A 21,237-nucleotide genomic window follows, 5' to 3' on the forward strand; every position below is an offset into this window, starting at 1 on the left:
GATCGTTCGTTCTGATAAAGTGTTCTAGTTCTAAAAATGTTCGTGATTCTTAAACTGATTTCCTTCAAAGATTCCAGTTCCATTTACGATTCTTTTAGTTCTTATGAGGGACAAAAAAAAAAAAAAAAAAAAAATTAGAAATGTAATTTCTAATTGTATTTTTAGTACCTAATAACACAATTCATTCAAAAGTATATGTAATCAAATTGCTCCTAACTATATATACACACTAGACAAGTGGTAATAATTCCTTTATTCACATCCTTATGCTTTTAAAATAAAATAACAGTGATTGCAGCAAGAAAAGTGTATCTCCAACTTATCTTATACAGACGGTAGCTAACTTAATATATTTAAGTGTCAAGATCCGTTCATTCTTTATTAATTTCGAGTCCAACTTGAACAGAAATAACTTGCAGTTTAGTTTTTTATTCTCTAAAAAGATCTGGTTCGTAAGAGTGATTCGTTTGGGAATCGAGCTACGCTGGTTGCGGTGTATGTTTTGATTCATTTAAAAAGAACCGACTCAGAAGAGTCATTCATTTGGGAATCGAACTACGCTGGTCGCGCTGTGAGTTTTGATACCCTAAAATGAACCTGCTCATAAGAGTCATTCAGGGTTTTTAGCAAACCATTCTTCATTAGCAAAATCACTCTGAATGTTTTAAACATTCAAATTCAGACTGATTTACTCATGAATTACTCAGACTATTTGTAAAATAGTGTAAAAAAAAAAAAATTGGCTATTGGCTCACAAATCAAAAGTCATATGGTTCACAAGCAAAGAATATATATAAAGTTTTCCAAAACAACTTTTCCGGGCCTTGAAAACAATTCAAATCTTTTTTTTTTTTTTTTTTAATGATTATTCCTTATTTTCTATGTTAAATCCTTTATCCCTGACTGGGCCATGACACTCAGCTTACTGGAACTGGATTTGTATTCTTAAGTGACTCACTGCTTTTGCTTGCCCTTTTGAATAGATCGGCTGTATCTATCTTTATGATCCACTGAAGGTATTAATAAAAATAAGACACTTAAATCCACAGGGGTACAACTAAAAAAAGTACAGTCGTGGCCAAAAATATTGGCCCTCTTGGTAAATATGACCAAAAAAGGCTGTGAAAATTCATCTGCATTGTTAATCCTTTTGGTCTTTTATTTAAAAAAATCACAAAAATGTATCCTTTCATTGGATAATAAGAATTTAAAACGGAGGGGAAATATCATTATGAAATAAATGTTTTTCTCAAATACTCATTGGTCACAATTATTGGCACCCCTATAAATTCTTATAAGTAAAATATCTCTGAAGTATATTCCCATTCATATTCAAAATTTTGAGCACTCCAGCATGATTATAAACTTGAAACAATCCAGCTCTGGCTTCCTGTTTCACAGAAATATAAAGAGGAGGGAAAACAAAGCCAAAATTCCCTTAATCATCCATCACAATGAGAAAAACCAAAGAATATATTTCTGATGTGCAGAAAAAGATAACTGAGCTTCACAAATTGGTGAAGTGGCTTTAAGAAAAGAGCTAGAGCAGTGGAAAATTCCCATTTCCACCATCAGGGCAATAATTAAGAATTTCCAACCAACAGAAAATGTTACAAAACTGCCTGGAAGAGGACGTGTGTCTATATCGTCCTAATGTGTGGTGAGAAGGAGAGTTTGAGTAGCTTAAGACTCTCCAAGGGTCACAGTCGGAGAATTGCAGAAAATAGTTGAGTCTCTGGTTTAGAAAACCTTTAAAAAATTGTCAAACAGAACCTAACATCAACACATGTTGTTTGGGAGGGTTACAAGAAAAATTCTCCTAGCTCATTCAAAAACAAATTCAGATTGGGTAAAATTTACAGCAAATGAGCTTTGGCAATATAAATTAGTCTACTGATACCATTACGTGTAATTATGTTAACTGTAAGAACCTTAAACATATTCATAATTTATTTTTGATTTATGATGAAATGATGAAATGTTTCAAATAATGCTAGCAGACCATACTAAATGATTATATAAGGGCTGGATGGAATGATTATGTGTCTGAATTGCATTTGGAGGCTAGAGAAGCATTTAAAAATTGAGTATTAACAGGTAAAGCTAGGTTTGGTACAGGATATGAGAGAAAGAAACAGGTCAGTTCTAAAATTAAATATGCCGTTCAGTTTATTAAAAGAAATGAGGTGACCATGAGATCAAATTCAATGGCAAAGAAACTTCAGCATAATAATGTGTATTAATTTTGGAAAGAAGTGAAGGTTCTTAATAATAGTAAAGTACCGTTGCCAATTAGAAATGATGGGGTTGCTGGGGCTGAGAATATTGTTAAATTGTGGAGAAAATATTATGGGGATATTTTTAACTGTGTTAAAAGACAGAAATATGACATTAACCATGTTCCATATAATGATGTGATGATTAGATCTGTTGAGGTTAGGTTTGCAAACATTTGAAGCATGCTTGTCAAAAAATTTTAGTGTTACTTGCTCTGTGTTTTACAGGATTTTTAATACATGGTAAGTTACCTGAATCTAGTGCCAGTAATCAAAGATAAAACAGGTAAAATATCTAGTAGAGAAAATTATAGTATAATTTATAGTATATAGTAGTAATATTCATCAATCAATGCGAGTAAGATGGGGTGGGAGTGTATCAGTTCGTCAAGGTGGAATACTGTCTCTTCTTTTTTAACTTGTATATGGATGATCTTTCTTTAAAATTAAACAATTATAAAACTGGATGTGTAATAGGAGATCGTCTTATAAATCATCTGATACACTGATGATTAAGTGATTCTTTCCCTTTACAGTGTGGGATTGCAACAGTTGCTTCATATGTTCAATGGTGTGCAGTTTGATATAAAATTTAATAGCAAAAAGAGTGTGGATATGATTGTCAAAACCAAAGAGGACCTTAAGAAAAATTTCCCATCTTTTTTATCTTGGTGATCAAGTATTAAATGTGGTGAATAATATAAAATATCTGGGTCACATTGTCAGAGATAATTTGTATGATGAAGATGATGTGCAGTGCCAAGTTGTATGGACAAGCAAATACATTTTTTATGTTTACATATGAGGTTAAAATAGGTATTTTTAGAGCTTATTGTACTTCATTGTATACAGCGCACTTGTGGTGTAATTATAGTTAAGCGAAAATGAAAAAGCTTCAGGTGGCATTTAACGATGCACTGAGAATTTTGCTTAAGCTCCTAAGGTGGACGAGTGCAAGTCAGATGTTTGTATATAATAATATTCCTACTCTTCATGCTGTGTTAAGGAAAATATGTGTATAATTTCATGTGTCGATTGAGTAATTCAAGAAATTCAATTATAATGGTTGTGGTTAATGGTACTAAGTACTCCTCCTGGTATTGGAAGCACTGGAATGAATGTTTGTATGTTTTTAAATAGTGTCGTGGCATGTACATTTATGTTTATATTGTCTTATATTTTTATTGTCTTGTATATTTCTGTGTAAATCGACCTAAGAGTCTGAAATAAAGGATAATAATAATGAATAATAATAATTATACACACACACACAATAAACCTAAAGAGTCTTGGTTAATTTTGCTTCAGTGTTTGTCCTGTTTGATGCTTATAGGAGTGAATTTAAGGAACAAGGTCAACAGCGTAATTCTTTTCTGTGTAATTCATTATTTGTGCATTAAGAAGTCTGTTTTTGTCTGCCTGTCTCTGCAAGTCTGTGTTCACTAGTCCAGAACTTTTTTTTTTAGTCGAGAGTTTTTACACAGTGGTCAGGTCAGATATATAAACAGACATCATTTCAAATTACCCTGTTTATTGCTTTTGTCCTATGTATTTTCAATGTGTGTGTGTGTGTGTGGTTTAAGTGAACTATATGTTTATACTGTGTCTGATCTGAACATGTTTTTATTTGTGACCTTAATAACAACATCCTTCTAAGTTTATTTCTATTTCACCTTCTTATTCCTCCACTGTAAATACTTCTTATACTGTAAATAAATAAAAAGGCAAAATGCATTAACATTTTTTGTCAGGTTACTTAAAATGTGCTTCTTGTGGTCACATCTAAATTCAGCAGGTTTTCACAGTAATCAGTATTATTTATATGCTATTGTAGTTTTTATAAATATTTTTAATTGGATTTTATTTTTATACTTTCAGTTTAGTTTAATAATTAATGTCATGATCGTTTGTCGTTTTTATTAGTTCTTGTTTATTTCAAATATAACTTCTTTTTTTTTCAATATTATTACTTTATTTCAATTATTCGATTATTTGAATTTCAATATTTTGATTAACAAAAATGTTTTAATAATTTTAGTTTGAGTTAACAATATAACCAGTAAACTGATATGACTGAATTACCCGTACTACATTTGGATACATCAACAAAAGTTATTTCAACTGGTCAGAAAAAGTTTAAATAACCCTTAATGTTATAAGTGCACATATCCATTTTTACAGTGTGTTCTAAACTGGAAAAGTGGGAAATTTCCTTTGGTCTTGTTTCCCAGGATACCACTATCTTTTCATCACTATTTTTCATCACTCTTGAAAAATGCGTATCAAAATATTCCATGCACCAGATGTGCTATCTCAGTTCAGACCCTTATCCCTCATGGAATTGGATAGATGGATGGATAGATAGATAGATAGATAGATAGATAGATAGATAGATAGATAGATAGATAGATAGATAGATAGATAGATAGATAGATAGATAGATAGATAGATAGATAGATGCTGCATGTAATCTGGATAATGTCCTCGTTCATCTCAGATGGGTCCCACAGATTGGTGTTTACCGTGAAGACAGGGTCGAAAGTATGATTGGTGCAGACGTGCTCTCATTCCCATGTGCTGTGCTGGCCGATGTTGCCTGGAAACAGATGGAGAATCACAGTCCATCATGCATTTATGGTGGTGATTACCTTGAATATCAGCCTGCAAGGCCACATACAATTAGTCTGCAACCACAATAACTTGAACAGTATCGAGTTAAGTGAAACTTGTAGACATCCTGTTTAAAATTGTTTTCCTTAAGTCAGCCTGTTATAAAAATGAACCTTTTTGGCTAACAGTCTGAAATAGCCCCATTAAAACATGTCTTCAAATGACTCACATTTAATTTTCCACCTGCATCCACACTACTTCCTTTCACATCATAATATTCACATAAAAGCTAGGTCAAGAGTCAAGACAAACTCTCAGTCTCCCAAATCCTTAAAATCCCTTTAGTGTTACAACATCCATAAAATCCCTTTAGTGTTACAACATACTCTCCACTCATAAAAAATTGTTTTTTTTTCCCTTTTCCTTTTTACTTAGAAATACAGTTATGATACACTTGAAAGACAGAGATTTATTATTATTATTAATTCCCAACCTGCAAACCACACTGAAATAGTCAGAAAAATATACAATGTCAAGATATAGAAAAGTTTCTAATTTAGCACACAAGTAAATTATAATATTCATTTATCACAATAGTGGAAGATTGTGACTATTACAATGTTGCTATTTAATTTTGAATGACAGAATCACCCCTCAGTGTCTGAAGGTCGTTATATTTTTTGTGCTGGTTATAATAAGTTTCCTCTGCAGTCATTTAATGTCACAGTATACCTGTGGGCAACTTAGGTTACATCTCATTATCCAATGCATTGACATTTACAAAAAAAAAAAAAAAAGAAATACAGAGGCTGGAAGGTTTTTAGTTTGGTAAAAACTGTAAAATGACTAGTAGGAAGGTTAAATAACTTGCTGACTCACTGTCGCTGAACATTATTTCAAGACAGATGCAAACATTTGTATGATAATTTATTTGCCAGGTTCATCTTAGAAAATATCACAATTTATGTTTGACCTTTCATGTTGATATAAAGTAACCCCCCCACCCCACCACCACCAAAAAAAAATTAAATAAAAATGCAATCCGTTCTGTTATAATTTACTCACCATGGACCTAAAAGGAATTATAGCAGAATGTTGACACAGTTTTTTTCTATACAGTGAAAGTCAGTGGTCACCAGAGGATATCAAGCTCATAAAAGCAAATTCAAAAGTAAATAATGACAGAATTTAGATTTCCAGTTGATCTATTCATTTACAATCTTAAGTGTGAATGAGAAACCTTCTTGATTTTGTCTTACACCCCTTTCTAAAGATAAACAGCATTTACTACAGAACTTTAAAGGCATAGTTCATCCAAAAATGAAAATTCTTTCTATCTCAGAATGTGAAACTCTATCTAAGTGTACCGAGCTGTTGTTGAGTCTGATTGCATAGCATCCTAAAACTGTCAGCTGCACTATTCTGCATTAAGAGAGACAACACTTCAGAGATAGTCAGTTCTCACACTATTTTCACTGGCTCTCTTTTGCCAGTTGAGTAATGGGATAGTTCAGAAAATTTCTAATAATAATTCAGTCTTCGTGTATGAGTCTCTTTTTTCTGTTGAACACAAAAGAAGATTCGAAGAATGACGATAACCAAACAGTTGATTGGAGCCATTGACTTCCATAGGATTGGGGGGGGTGGGGGGGGGGGTGAAAGTCAATGACTACCATCAACTATTTGGTTACCAACATTCTTCATTTATTTTCTGAACTATCCATTTAATCCACTAGCAAAAGAGAGCCAGTGAAAATAGTGTGAGAACTGACTATCTCTGAAGTGTTGTCTCTCTTAATACAAAATAGTGCAGTTGACAGTTTTAGGATACCGTGCAATCAGACTCAACAACAGCTGAGATAGAGGATAGATAGAGGATAGAGTGTCAGATCAAGTTACCCACTTATCCATCTTATGGAAAACAAACTGCTTCAGTTCAACTTGAGCAATGGTTCGCCCAAAGCAAAGGATCGCATTTCCATTTGGTCCTTGGATCCACTGCTCTGTGATTTCCTTAAAGCAAAATTTGAAAGAGAGAGTTAACTGATTAATATGCATTTGGGTCCTGTGTTCATGTTATGTAAAAAGCCTGTAGGGTTTAATTCATTGCCAATTATCCTATACAGGAAGTTGAGAACAAAGGCTTGCTGCTGTAATAGTGATTGTAGCATAAAAATTCGTAATCACTGATGAATCTTAGATGATTGCTTGAAGACATATTGTAGGAGATACTTATCACGAGCAGAACTTAACCAGAACTAGTTGACCTGTTAAAGTATTTTCATTTTATTTGAGATTTATTTATTTATTTATTTATTTGCTGTTAATAAAGAAACATAATTAAATTTTAAAATTAAAGTTTGAAACAAACCATTTTAATGTCTTAAATGTAAATATTTATATGTTTGAAGCTGCAAATAAAATATAGATTATTGGAGAATGTTTTATGAGAAAATACTATTTCAGTTTTTCTACTTCAAAATTTCACATATAATTCAATGTGTTTCATGCCATTTGTTTGTAATTGCTTGTGAAATTTACTTGAAATTTCTAAGTGAAAATTGTTCATGCCATTTTTTTTTCAACTGTGTTTGTTATATAGAGTCAGAAGCATTTCAAACATTCTGCTTAAGTGTAAACATGAGACTCTGGTGCTTGCATTTGCTGTGTTTTAATGCTCTTTATGTATTCACATTTGTTCATAACACAAAGATGCCTACTTTCAATTTAGCTCCATATTCATTTTCAGATTGCTAAATATACAGTAATGTGTCAGTATAGAGACCTCAAGAAAGCCACTGTTTTACACAAATGTGTGAAGACACAAATAATTGAGAAAAAGGCATTAATCTATCAAGGATAGAAGCCATTGACAGAAAGATCATAGGAATTGAGTCCCATGTATATCTTTTTATGAGTTTGTTACTATCTTTAACTGATCACTTGTGCACAGTATTGCAGAATATTTTTTAGACCTTTTATATATTATATTTTATCTTTAAATACATTTAGAGAGATGTCAGCGTCCTATCATTTCACATCTTTTTCTACATTAAAATAGTCCAAGTTACATTCGAAAATGTGACTGATAATGTGAAAAGTTGCCAGAAACCTTTAGCCTGAAACTCTAATTCAAGACAGTGTTTGTGAAATTTACTGGTAGAGCAAAAGTCAGGTTATGAAATATGTGGGTTTGTATTCATTTACTGCTACACTAGAACAAATAACCTAATTCAAATAACAGATGGACCTTGATGAAGTTTCTGTAATATTTAAAACTTAATGACTTAAAAAAACTGTTAAAACTTTGGGTGGAGCAAATTATGGGACACTTAGACAATAATGTTAGGTTAAAGGTATTCTGATTAATATGTTTTGATAGGCATTCGTCTTAGCCCTTTTACCCATTTGGAATAGCACATGATTTTTGTAGTTGAGGCATCTCATCCACTCGGGTGTTGTGTTGAGCATAAGAAGTCATATCACTGCATTTTACAAGACTATTCCATTTTCAGCAGCATCATTTGAGGATGTAATCAGCAGTTAAATCACTTATAACGTGGAATTGTTTTGTAGAAAAAGGTGAGCATATTTTTGTATGTCATTTCAGAGGGGTTGCAGAGCAGATCAAACCAACTAGAAAGAAACTATGATACTGTGTTGTGGAATTTTGTAAAACAGTAGAGATGTCAATTAATAGTAAAAGCACGATTTCAGTTATGCACTCACATTAGTTATTTACTGGAAAACAGCTTTTACATTGTGCTTTGGATGTAGCAGGATATATTCAGCAATCAGTGTCTTCCATGTATTTTCCTTGTTGTATTTTTATAATATAGATTTTTATGGTTTTTGCAGCTTTTTAGCTCATTGCTGTGTTGCTAGGTCGTTGCCTACTGGTCCAAATAAAAAAGTCCACACATAGTCATTTGATTTTTTTAATAAATATGGCTCAGGCAGCTCCTTAAATCTGTGAAGTCTTGTGTAGAAAAGTAAAAGCACACCTTCCTAAACAAGCCATGCACATTGAGGCATCATTCATTCAAATTAAACAACAAAACATAGGCTATTTAATATTTTGAGTTAGAGGCTTGTTCAGTCTTTCTTCAAAACTGATAATAATTCTAGTCTTTGAAATTACCAGTAATTATGAGTTTGCATTTGCAGATACTACGCATTAATTTAATCCCTTTGATAAAGCCAATTTAAGACTATTATGTTATGACTGGAAGGTGACATCAGACTAATAATAAATGTGCAATTTTAACTTTATTATGCATAATGCTCTTATTCTGGTGCATAGATTAACATTAAGTACCATAATTTCCGGATTAAGATTTAAGAAAGCATATAAATCATGGTGAAAAACAAACAGAAATTCCAGCATATGGTCACAAAGAACAGCTGGAGTTTGGACCTCTAACACACTAACTCAGGCCAAATATAATAAATGGCACGTTTATATCCAGTTTCAATTTCTAGTTTATATCGACTCTAGCCATGACACTGATTATGATTATTTTAGAATCTCAAACAGATTTAAGTTGCAAGTTACATTTTATTGAATAGTGTACATTGAATTTATTGTTTAGATTCAAGACAAAACAGACACGTTAAATGTGAAATGTGTTTATTTCTATGTTTAAATATGAAATTATTGTAAGTGCTCAAATTATTAAATAGCAATTCATCCACAAAAAATGCATTTTATTTACTGACAGGTTTGCATTGTTTAAAATCTCACAGGGTGGCCTAGTTTAGTTTGAGAACACCCTGGCCTAAATGATCAAATATTGCTGTAACGTTCCTCCCAGAAAAGCAGGCTGTGTGATTCATCTTTAATAAGTATTCCAACACTTCTTTCTGAGCACTTTTCCTTTGTTAATCGTCTCTCCATTAGGAAGTGGCTCACTGTGGCCATATGGCAGTGATGCACTGAATGTTTTATTACTCATACATCACTACAGCTCATTGTGCTCATCACAATATCGGAGTATATTAATATCTAAATGCTTCTGCCTCAATGCAGTATGTCTGGATAATGTTCACTGAATTCCCTCTGTTTAGCAGGCTGCCACCTCAACAGTGCCCACCCAGACAACACAAAAACTTAATTCCACAGAGGACTGGATGATTTTCCTCCTTAAATTCAGATACCCATTGAAGTGAAACTGCCATAAGATGTCTAATAAAGCAAATAACTGATTCAGGGTTGGTTTTGAAGAGGCAAGAGGGAGGAAAAACATAGTAATGCTGAGGCTGGAGCCCACAAGACAGTGCTGTCGACTTTCATTTAGATGTCTTACTGGAGACAGTGCCAAAAGTGTTTTTGCTTGGAATAATCACAGAAAACTCTCAGAGCTCAACTTTTGCTTTGAGGAAGAGGAAGCAAAGACAAAGGCATGCCTGCCAGGCCCAACACAAATCTGGAATACTAGTTTAGCAAGTCTAATGAAGTTCACATTATACTGAGTAAGAGAAGTGGTAATGTAATTAAAATGAACAGATTAGATCACCCAAAAATGAACATTCTGTCATTATTTAATCAACCTCTTGTGGTTCTGAACCACTATGACCTGGAACAGAAACTCTCCTGTGAATTATAAAACTAGTCATAGAATAGCTTTGCGTGAAATTTAAATTATTAGTCACTCATGTTCTTCACCACTAGAGGGCTGCTACCTGCTGGGTTCAGAGTCAATGAGTTGAACTCAAGAACCAGATTAGGTTATTGATTCACAAACATCATTTAAGACCAGCTTTTTGAACTGGATCAAATGATTCATTGATAATAAAGCTTTTTTCTTACAGTGTAGGTTGATTGTCTATATTTTGCTTCTCAGTGTTATTATTTTTCATCATTGTAGAGCACAGTTTATTGTTTATAAAGCTTTTTTCTTGCAGTGCAGGTTGTTTGTCTATATTTTGCTTTTCAGTGTCAGTGGGGTGGTACCTTTTTAAAAGGCACATCTTTGTACCTAAAGAGTCCATGTTGGTTCCTTAAAGGTTCATATTAGTAACTAAAATGTACATCGTAGTACCTAAAAGGTACACAAGTGCTTTTGAAAAGGTACTGCTCCAGGGACAGCTTTTGTACCTTTTTTTTTTGAGAGTGGATTGTTTTGTTGTTTTTATTTTTTGGATTTTTTGGGTTTTTTTTCTTTTTTGGGATTAGTTTATTGTTTCGGTGTGTGTGTGTGCATTAGAGAGCTCGGTGACATGATACACACACATACACACACACGCACAAAGCCTAAAACACATTTTAATTGGAACTCTTTATAGTACAGATTAGCATTTTCCCATAAATCAGACATCTCATTTCGCTAGTAGCCTATATGTGCTGGGACTTTAAGGGAAAGTCTCCTGCCTGAAAAGTCAACATTGGGGAACAGTGCCAGCAGGCCAGAACAAAATCATCCTTGTGGGAATAATTTTTTTACACAAAGTATTACTAAGAAGATTTCCCTTGCACAGATTTACCATTTCTGTGACACTGCTATCTCTTATTTCAGTTGTTGGAGAAAAGCCCATGATTCAGTGGTTAAGCAATCCAGTGTTCTGGAACATTCAGTTCAAGCCTTTATTATCTGCAAAAAAAAAAAAAAAAAAAACTGTCAAACTCTGGACAGTTTTAAGGAGAGAGATGAGTGAGTCGGCCTGTAAACGGTAGATTGATATGAATTCACCACATTTTCCTTATGGAATTGAATGTTTTGAAATTTTTGGTGTGCCAATGGATAAAAATAATACTAAATGTTGCCTAATATTAATATAATTTGGAAACCATTGGTAAACTGTTATGACGATGATAACTATCTGAGAGAAGGTTAATTATTAATATATTAATATAATGTTATTATACAAATAAAATAAAATACTATTAGTTTAATATTAAAGTGAATACAGAAATAAAAAAAATCTAATTGAAATATCAACAAAAGCTACAATATAATCAACAATAATAATAAAAAAAGAGCAACAATGCCATTATATATAACAATTTAAAGCCAGAAAATAAACTAAATATTAAAAGTGAACACATTTGCTGAGCATAAAGGTACATTAATTTTAAACTACATTAACTTAAAAATGTCAGTACATTTTGAAATTGACAGTAGGATGAAGACCACTTATACTAATCAGCCAATTGGCTATTAATTGTCACTAATTGTTTTGACATGTCAAATGTCATAGCAAAATATTGTCTGAATATTTTTTTTTTTATTTATTTTTGTATTAAGACAATTGGCTATTAATTGTCACTAATTAAAACAGACTATCAATCCAACTGGATAACTAATACAAGTGATGCTCAGGTTTGAGCATTGCCAAATCACCAGAACAGAGCTAGTATTTGGCTGCTTCAGGTATAGCCATAATCTTTATTACTTAGCTGTTTCTGGGTTGTGGACTTCTGTGATGAGTGATGCAGTGTCCTATAACTCAATTAGAGGAGACACAGTCTAAAGATTTTTTTCTTCAAGAATCATTTTCTAATTCAGTTTATTAATCTGCGCAAAGACATCGTGAGCTGTCAGACTAGAGAATCCTCATTATTCAATACACCTGAGGAAACTGACAGGCCCTGTAATGAGATTCTCACTCTCTGCTTTTGCAGTCTCATACTAAACAGCACAGGGTGCCACTGAGTAACTCTCTAGAATAAAAGCATGTAAAAGGATCAAGAGAAATGTGCAGAAACAGTTTCACTCTCATCATGAATGAGAATGATCAGAATGACCCCTAGTGTTTAATATGAGTGAGTGAAGTGACGTGTGGCCAAGTATGGTGACCCATACTCGGAATCTGCATTTAACCCATTTAAGCACACACACACAGTAGTGTACACACACACACACCATGAACATACACCCGGAGCAGTGGGTAGCCATATTGCTGCGGTGCCTTGCTCAAGGGTCTCACCTCAGTCAACTTATGTTGTTTTGCAAGTTAATAATTTGAATTTATAAGGTGCATGAAACACTTTTTTTTTTGTACATTTATTTTTTCACACAGGTAATTTGCAAGTACTATTTTGTGTTACAAAAAAATATTTAGTTGTATGAACTGCTCAATAATGTTTTTTGATTGCCATCTTAGAAAATTAATCTTTTAGGAAAATTTGTCACAGGTTTTACAACCTTTGCTTAAACTGTAAAGAAAATAGTTAAGTTGTCTTTTATGATTAGTTATAATGTAAATGTTAATAAATATTTACCCCTCAGCCTTTTAGGAGGAAGGTGAACTGAAATTAAATTTTTGTATTTGTATTTATTTTTGTATTTTTTTTTCCGAAAGTGACCCAATTATGTTACACTATTGAACTGAAACCCAAAAGGTCTTTTATCTAAATACTTCCAGAAGGGGGATTAATCCTAGTCTTGGTGCTTAATTTATCTATTTATTTGAAGTTGGACTTCAGGTATTAAGGTCTTCCTTTTGCTTTTAAGGTGTTGATAATGCTCTTTCCTTTTAAGGGGCTCCTTATCAGAATCTGTCCTTGGCCTTTCTCTCATTTTCAGTCTCAACATGTACCACTCTCACCTTTATGAGAATATCACTCCCGTCAAACACTTAGACAAATGTCATTTCTGAGATGAAGTTTGTCAAAAGCTTTGGCTATAACAGGGATGCCTATAAAAAAATTTATGTGAGCTTTGGGAACTGCGTTGAAGGCGATGAGTTATTAGCACAGCTAATGCTACTGCTGCTGCATCAAACCACAAAATGTGGAGAGTTGGATGTGGATAATAAATGAAGACTGAATTCAATTTTGGTTGAAAAATGGCATTTTTATCTTGAACCTGATGCATTGTGACCGAATCTCTCTATCATCCCTGACATTCTGTCAAGATTAAGAATTTTGTTTATGTCACTGTTCTCATCTTTTCTATCTTTTTGTTGACTTTCGCCTAATATACAAAACTGCAGATAAAGTTAGTTATTCGACAAGAATCAGACAGAACTCTCTGTCTTTGCAGACTCTATATCAGAGGCCTCAGATAAGCTACTCACATTCATTTTACATCTCTGTTCTTCTATCTAGTTTAGTTTTGCTGTGTACTAGACAGTTATACTTGTTATAACATATTCTGATGTCTTGAAGTCTACATGGAACAGCATTTTCAATTCCCATTTAATGTAATGTTTTCTTGTCATTGTTTTATGTACAACCCTTGATATTCCTGTACACTCGTAAAATTGCTGTAGTACTCATATTTTGGGCTTTTCTGTAAGTATGCATCAAGATGACCTATATTGGCATATTCTCGTTCATTTTATCTCAAGGGTGGCATAGCATTTAAATAGCAAAAGGTTAATGGCATTACAATGACTTTCTCAAACAGGTTATTGATTAAATGCTCATTAATGTTTGGATGTTTTCCAGCTGATGCAGCATATAATATAATGCTCCAGACCTTGCCTCATGGCAATATGGACCTATTATACAGATCTGATAGCCAATCCAACAGTTTTGTCACCATAACCTTTTACTGCTGATAGATTTCCTCTTTTCATTGGTGTACCACAGTATTAAAAATACGACTCACTGTGTTGGAGCTAAAGCACTCATGGTTAAGTCTGTGATTAATGCATGACAATATGTTGAACGTGGACTACTTGGAATATGTATGAACTGAATCTCAGTGAGATGCATGAAATATGAACTGTGCTATGCCATCAGAGTCCATATTGTTTCAGTAATGGTGGACTCTTTACATTGATTTCTGTTGTTTTGTATACAGTAAGCTAATGATATTTTCTATCTGCTAAACCTAAAAACTGCACATAGAACTTTCTACATTTTCAGATTTACATTAAGACATTAAGATGTTTATTATGCATGTCTTATGTTTTTGCCTAGTCCTGAAGTTGATTTTGTTTTTTTGTTTTGGTATGGTTGTGATTGTTTTGGGTTTGTTTAGGTTTTTTATTAAAGTAAATTTAAGGCTTGTTTTAAGACTAAGTAAAGAAAATTTAAAAAACAAATTGAATGGAACACAAAATGTCAGTTTCTACAGTTTCTAAATGTAAGTGTCGTATTTTAGCAACACTTCAAAGTTTACTTTTTAATTCATTTTACAAAAAAAGTAAAGCTTGAATACCTCTGCTTCCAATCTTTAGAATATGGAAATAACTTTTACTATACCTTCTGATCACTTATTTTCATACCCCATTGACTGATATTTGTTCTGGTTTTAAGCATAAACTCACTTAATTTTGATCACATTCTCAGAAAATAAGATTTATTATCTCCATTTTGCATTTTAATTAAGCATGTTTAGATATTTTGTATTGAAAAACTGGACAAAAATTCAGAGAAGGAAAGTTTATTTATTTATTTTTTGTTTGCTTGCTTTGCATGTCACATTTAATGCCACGACTTTATGAATTTAAGACATTCTGCTCTGATTTAAGATCTTTTAAAGCCTTAATTTGTGGAAGGGTGAATTAAGACTTTAATAACACCTGCAGAAACCCTGATTCTGATCATGTGATCTCAACATGTCTGGCCCTTGAGGTGACCCCTTTTCATTTAAAATAAATCAGCTTTTATTTGGCTACTGGTATGACTGGAGACTTCTTCTTGTTTGAGTCAACCAGTTTTTAAACATATTTTTCAAAAGTAAAAAGTTAATGTGTAAAACACTTTAAATGTGCACATTTCATTTCTTTGGTCATGACATGTTTCTGTTGACCTTTTGTACTGAGGACTGGCATCTATTGTCTGCATACAGAGGCTCTGATTAAACTGCAGATTATAAGAGATGTAATTGCAGGGTTGTTCTTCCCGGCATGTGTCTTTTCAAGTAAATAACTATCATTTCAACAGCATACAGTCATTAATCACTAAAGATTTTTAAATCAAATGAACACCTTATACTCGCTGCATGATAAATAGAATTATATAGTGAGATAGCTTAAGTATAATGTATTAAGCCTATGCGCCAATGAAAACTTAGTCCAGGCATGTACAGGCAATTCACTGAAATCAAAGAATCCGCAACATCCTAAATATATTTTATAAAAACAAATAAAACGGTCCTATGCTCTAATCTGTGTCTCGGTGACTGAATGGAATGATTATGAAACTTGGCAGACTCTAGCTTGCTGGCAGTTTAAAGCTGGGCTAGACATTTTGGTCAATGGGTTTTGCAAGGGTAAGGACTTTCTGTGCCAAATTCATAATTGATTGAAATGAGGCTCATTTGACATGTTAAATGGAAGTCTTAAATCTTTTGCAAGGTTCAAGAATGGCAGATAAACAGTACACAAGGCCTTGATAAAAAGACTGTTAAAGGCAAAACACAAGAGAGAACCCAGTAAGCAATTTATGGGAATTAAAAGTGCTGTATTCCTACTACTATAGATATCATTCAAATTGATGCCCTGAAATATTACAATCTAAAGACTCTGTAAACCAAAGAGTTCTAATATACCTGGAGAAAGTTGTTAGCTTTCCCATTGAGGGGTCATGTATCAGTTACTGCACCATTAAGCAATTAAAAACTGTCAGAACGTTTTTCAAAGACACAAGATTGTTTATTCTGTCTAAGTGCTGATGTGAAAATACTCTTAATGTTTTCAGCAATACCCATTTGGACAAATTGCCTTTGAATTGCCCTCTAGAGAAAGCCAAGACCTGATGGATATATATACCTTTCTGTCAATGCAAATGCAATTGCAACATGTCCTTTCATTATTTTCCAATTTGGAACAAAGACACTGTTTGTCATTATATTTAAGTAAGATACAAGTCACTTAGAATGAAAAAAAACTTTTCTTTTTTAAAAGCTGTTGAAGCTGTGGTTCTGCTTCTGAGGATGAACTTCCCCAATTTACTCTGCGGGACGTCTGCATTGACCTGTAGCAAAATTAGACAAAATGGACAGTTGGGCTGCAGGGGATACACAAGAAAGGTATTCTGTCAGATTCAACAATCGTTTATTTTATAACAAAAAGTGCAGGAGTCATAGGTCTTCCTGTTCTTTCAGACAAGGAATAAAAGCAAAAATAAAATGCAACCAACCATTGGGCATTTAGGACAGCTTGGCTTGTCAAGTTGTCTGTGTAATGTTAATAATTTTGTATATTGTTTGGCCTTTTTTACATTTGATTTTTGTTAACTGTTACATGACAAACTGTGAGCTCTAATTTGAAGAAAAAACAGTTGAGAAACACTAATCAACACATTGAGGTTTCATTCAGTTGTTCTCATTAAACTGAATATCTTGGAGTTTGTTATGATTTTTTTTCAGGAACATGTTGAAACGTTTTCTGCTTCTGTTGGACATTCATCAAAGCATGGTGGCTGTTTGTTTGCAGTTTATTAAAATTTAATCTCTGAAAATGCATAAGTAAATAAATGCAGAATACTGCTGACTTATAATTTATATTGGTTTAAATGCATAATGCAGTATATATATTCATACATCGCATAGACATTTCAGTGTATATATGTGGTCCTTGGTTAACAGTTTATACAGCTAAAGTAAAGCTTACATGCAAGGGTTTCATATCCCATAATGCAGTAGGCTCCTTCTCCAAACTGTTGTCGCTGAAAAAAATTGGGATTTAAGAGGTCATAGGTCAGGTGAAAACATATTTCAAAATAAGCAGTATGATTTATGTCATTTTAAGTGTAAGACAGCCATGCAGAGAAAGATGGCAGAGATGAACATTGTTAGAAGTAGATGCTAGCGATTGTGAGCAATTTCACTGCACAGGCATCAGACACTCTCTATGTGGGGCTTTCTTATTTATTTCTTTCATATCGTCTTTAAATCATCCATATCTCTGAGGGGTATGACACAGACTTCATCTTTATAGTGAAGTCAAGGACAGGTTCTTTTTTTAATAAATGTCTCTAGAGAGTTCAAACCCGTGTCTCTTAGGAGGATGTCACGGTAGCAGTCATTTTCAGGGTTTTTAGTTGGATGCACACACTCACAGGAGCAGAGAAATGTGTTCACAAGCATATACATATGAGTAATCTACTTAAATGAGGGTAGGGATATATTTTTCTGCTCTTTGAACACTGGTTAATATCATCATGGTAGTTTGCACAAGATAATTTACTTTCAGCATTATGTGCGATATGATATTGAGCTTGCTCAAACATAATTTCTCAAAATTGAAATTCTTGAGTCAGGGACTCTGATATCTCTCTTCATCTTTTGACACTTTAGAAGCCAGAAAATAATCAATCTTACTATTATGAATTAAAATGATAAGTTTTCTTTGGCAGGCAGTAGGACTATGCTGTTATTATGAATAGAGTACAAAATAGGGCCTGAAACTCTTAAAATCTTGAACACTATCTTTATTACAAATCTAAAACCAACAAATGGTCAGTGAAAGAAGGTGCTTTATCCTCATAAAATGTGTACAAAATCATTATCCTCAGAAGGTCAAAATAAATATTTTTTATTATTATTATTCATTATTTTTCTAAATTAATTTTACTGTAGATTATTTTTAAATATAGTTTTAACAAATTATTTTATATTCAACATTCAGTTCAATTCTGTGCCACAAGTACTCACATTCTCTTTCTATACCATTGTCAGTTCCCATTTATTCTAGTGAACTGCTTCATATTAAACGGTCCTCTCTCTCATATGCATCACTGAAAACTCTGAATCATACTAGTTTTACCTCCTATATGGGAAGGTCCTTTACATTTTAGACAAACCGTTTGTTCATGTTGTTCATGATTAAAACCGATTCACTGACTGGAGTCACTGTTTGTGCTTGATTATGTATGTTAGAGTCTTTTGGTGATATTTAGTATAAATGTACCTGTTCAAGTTTGATTGAGATTTAATAATGTGTTAAAAACTAGCTATTTTTTATGCTAGATTATGTTTACATTAAAACCTCAATTCGAGAAAAGTTAGGATGTTTTGTGAAATGCCATAAAAACACAAATACGTTATTTGTTCATTCTCTTTAACCTTTATTTAATTGACTAAAGTACGAAGAAAAAGATTCCAATGTTTTCACTGGCCAACTTAATTTTATTTTGTAAATATCAAAACATTTTGATTTTGATGGCTGCCTGCAATACACTCCAAAAAAGTTGGGATAGAGGCATGTTGACCACTTTCCTTTTAATTAATTGTTTAGAAATTGAGGATATTAATTATTAAAGATTTGCAAGCAAAATTTTTGTCCAGTCTCACTTGATACAAGACTTCAGATGCTCAGCAGTTTGTGATCATCGTTGTCTGATTATTCTTTTCATGACCGGTCATAAATTTCCAATAGGAGACAGATCTGTAGGCAGTCTAGCACATCCTCTCTGTGTCTATGAAAGCACACTGTTGTAGCACATGCAGAATGAGAGCTGACATTGTTTTGATCAAATAAGCATGGACTTCCCATGAAAGATGTCGTCTTGATGGCAGTATATGTCTCTGACAATTCCAAAATATGCCTCCATGTCAATGGTATCTTCGCACATATTCCAGTCACGTATGCCGTTCGCTCTGCTGCAGCCCCATACCACCACAGACGTTTGCTTTTGCATCTGTCGCTGATGAAAGTCTGGATGGTCCCTTTGGTCTTTGGGACTGAGAACTCGATGCACTTTTTCCCCAGACACAAGTTGAAATGTGGACTCATCTGAGCACAGCACATATTTCTACTGTCTTTTGGACTATCTGAGATGAGCTTTGGTCCAGAGAACCCTGCGGCAGCACTGCATAGAAGTGATGTATAGCTTTTTTCTAGAGTAAGAGAGAGTTGCAATTATTGATGCAGAGGCAGACGGTGTTAAGTGACAGCAGTTTTCTAAAGTACTCCTGAGCCCACGTGGCTATATTTAATACCGCAGCATGACGGTTTCTTATTCAATGCCATCTGAGGGCTCAAAGATCATACACATTCAACTAAGGTTTCCTGCCTTGCCCAACACAGACTGAGATTTCACTGGATTCCCTGAATCTTTTCACAATATTATGAATGGTAGTTGGTGAAAGACCTAAATTCTTTGCGATTTTGCATTAAGAAATCAATTTTTTTATTTGTTTGACACTTCTCTTATTAAATTTGGCATGAAGTGATAAGCCATGATCCAGCTTTGCTCGCAAAGACTGAGATTCTCCTTTTATACCCAAACATGAACTGTTTCATTTAGATATTCTATAACATTTTCACTTTTATTTTGCCTCTGTCCCAACTTGTTTGGAGTGTATTGCAGCCATCAAAATCAAAATTAGTTTACAAAATACATTTAAGTTGGTCAGTGAAAACTTTGGATAATTAATCAATTAAATGAATTCACAAATCAAAGATTATTGATTTTATTGCATTTTACAAAATTTCCCAACTTTTCTGGAATTGTGGTTGTATATAATAGTTTATGAAACCTTTCTAGGAGTTCTCACAATAAATGTACTGTAATTACAAAAATATATGCTGTGATCAGTAGGCTATTCAAGTTGTCTTATGAAGAAGTGTTTGCTAGTTCATTCTTGGAAATTAATTCAATATTCAGGAATTACATTTATTTTATAAAATTCTATTTTGTGCAAACATTTTTACACATTTTCTAGCAATTTACAGGGTTACATATCTGTAGAGAGCACAAATGCAAGGCACTTTTCTTAAACGAGGAAGGTATAAAAGATCATGGAGGTGTGCACTTTGATAGTAGTGAGTAATTTTAAACAATTCTTTAATTCCTTTCCACCAGTTACTTTTGTTTGTTCACTGTCCGTCTGTGACATTTATTTGCAAGAATTATATGATTAGTTTGGTTGAGCTGGGAGCTCTTTCACAACAATCCTTCCCGAGTCGCTTGGATCGTTCTGCCATTAGCCAGCTAAAGCTGGAGAGATTATAGCACTAGTGTTTTAAAACAGGCATGTAATTGGCTATTTCCAGTATAAACAAAGCTCTAGCCCAAGGGACGCTTTAACCTCTGTAACTCCCATGTTCCATATGATAAGAGATTGGGCTGCCTTTTTGTGTTTCATGTGTCAATCCCTGAGAAAACATGACACGTGCACATGAAGTGTTACATTAAAAATCACATTCGGGCACATTTTGGTGCTGGTTCTTAGCGTGCTCAAAGCAACACAAAGGTGATAAAACTTATCTGTAGTCATCAACAGAAAAAATCGACTATGTTGGTCCCCTAAGTGAGCCTTGGAAAATTAGATTGCTGAAATGATATTATGAAAGCTACAACAACAACTTCTGCTTGGCAGTTCACCAAAGCAGATATAACCTACTCACAGTGGGCTTCAAATATATTACAGAAATGTTTTAAGAAGGAACATATATCCGGCAGAAATAATGTTCAGGAAAGGAGGTCATGGAGCCCATTGTGATAAGCAGT

The 21,237-nt window shown here is 33.4% G+C and overlaps 1 protein-coding gene across 1 annotated transcript in view; it reads left to right on the top strand.

The window, feature by feature from the left end:
- The window catches only part of gulp1a (GULP PTB domain containing engulfment adaptor 1a), a 174,040-nt gene that overhangs the window by 96,625 nt on the left and 56,178 nt on the right, over nt 1-21,237 (top strand). The window lies entirely within an intron of this gene.

This window comes from Cyprinus carpio, chromosome A9 (assembly GCF_018340385.1).
Source record: "Cyprinus carpio isolate SPL01 chromosome A9, ASM1834038v1, whole genome shotgun sequence".
Lineage (NCBI taxonomy): Eukaryota > Metazoa > Chordata > Actinopteri > Cypriniformes > Cyprinidae > Cyprinus > Cyprinus carpio.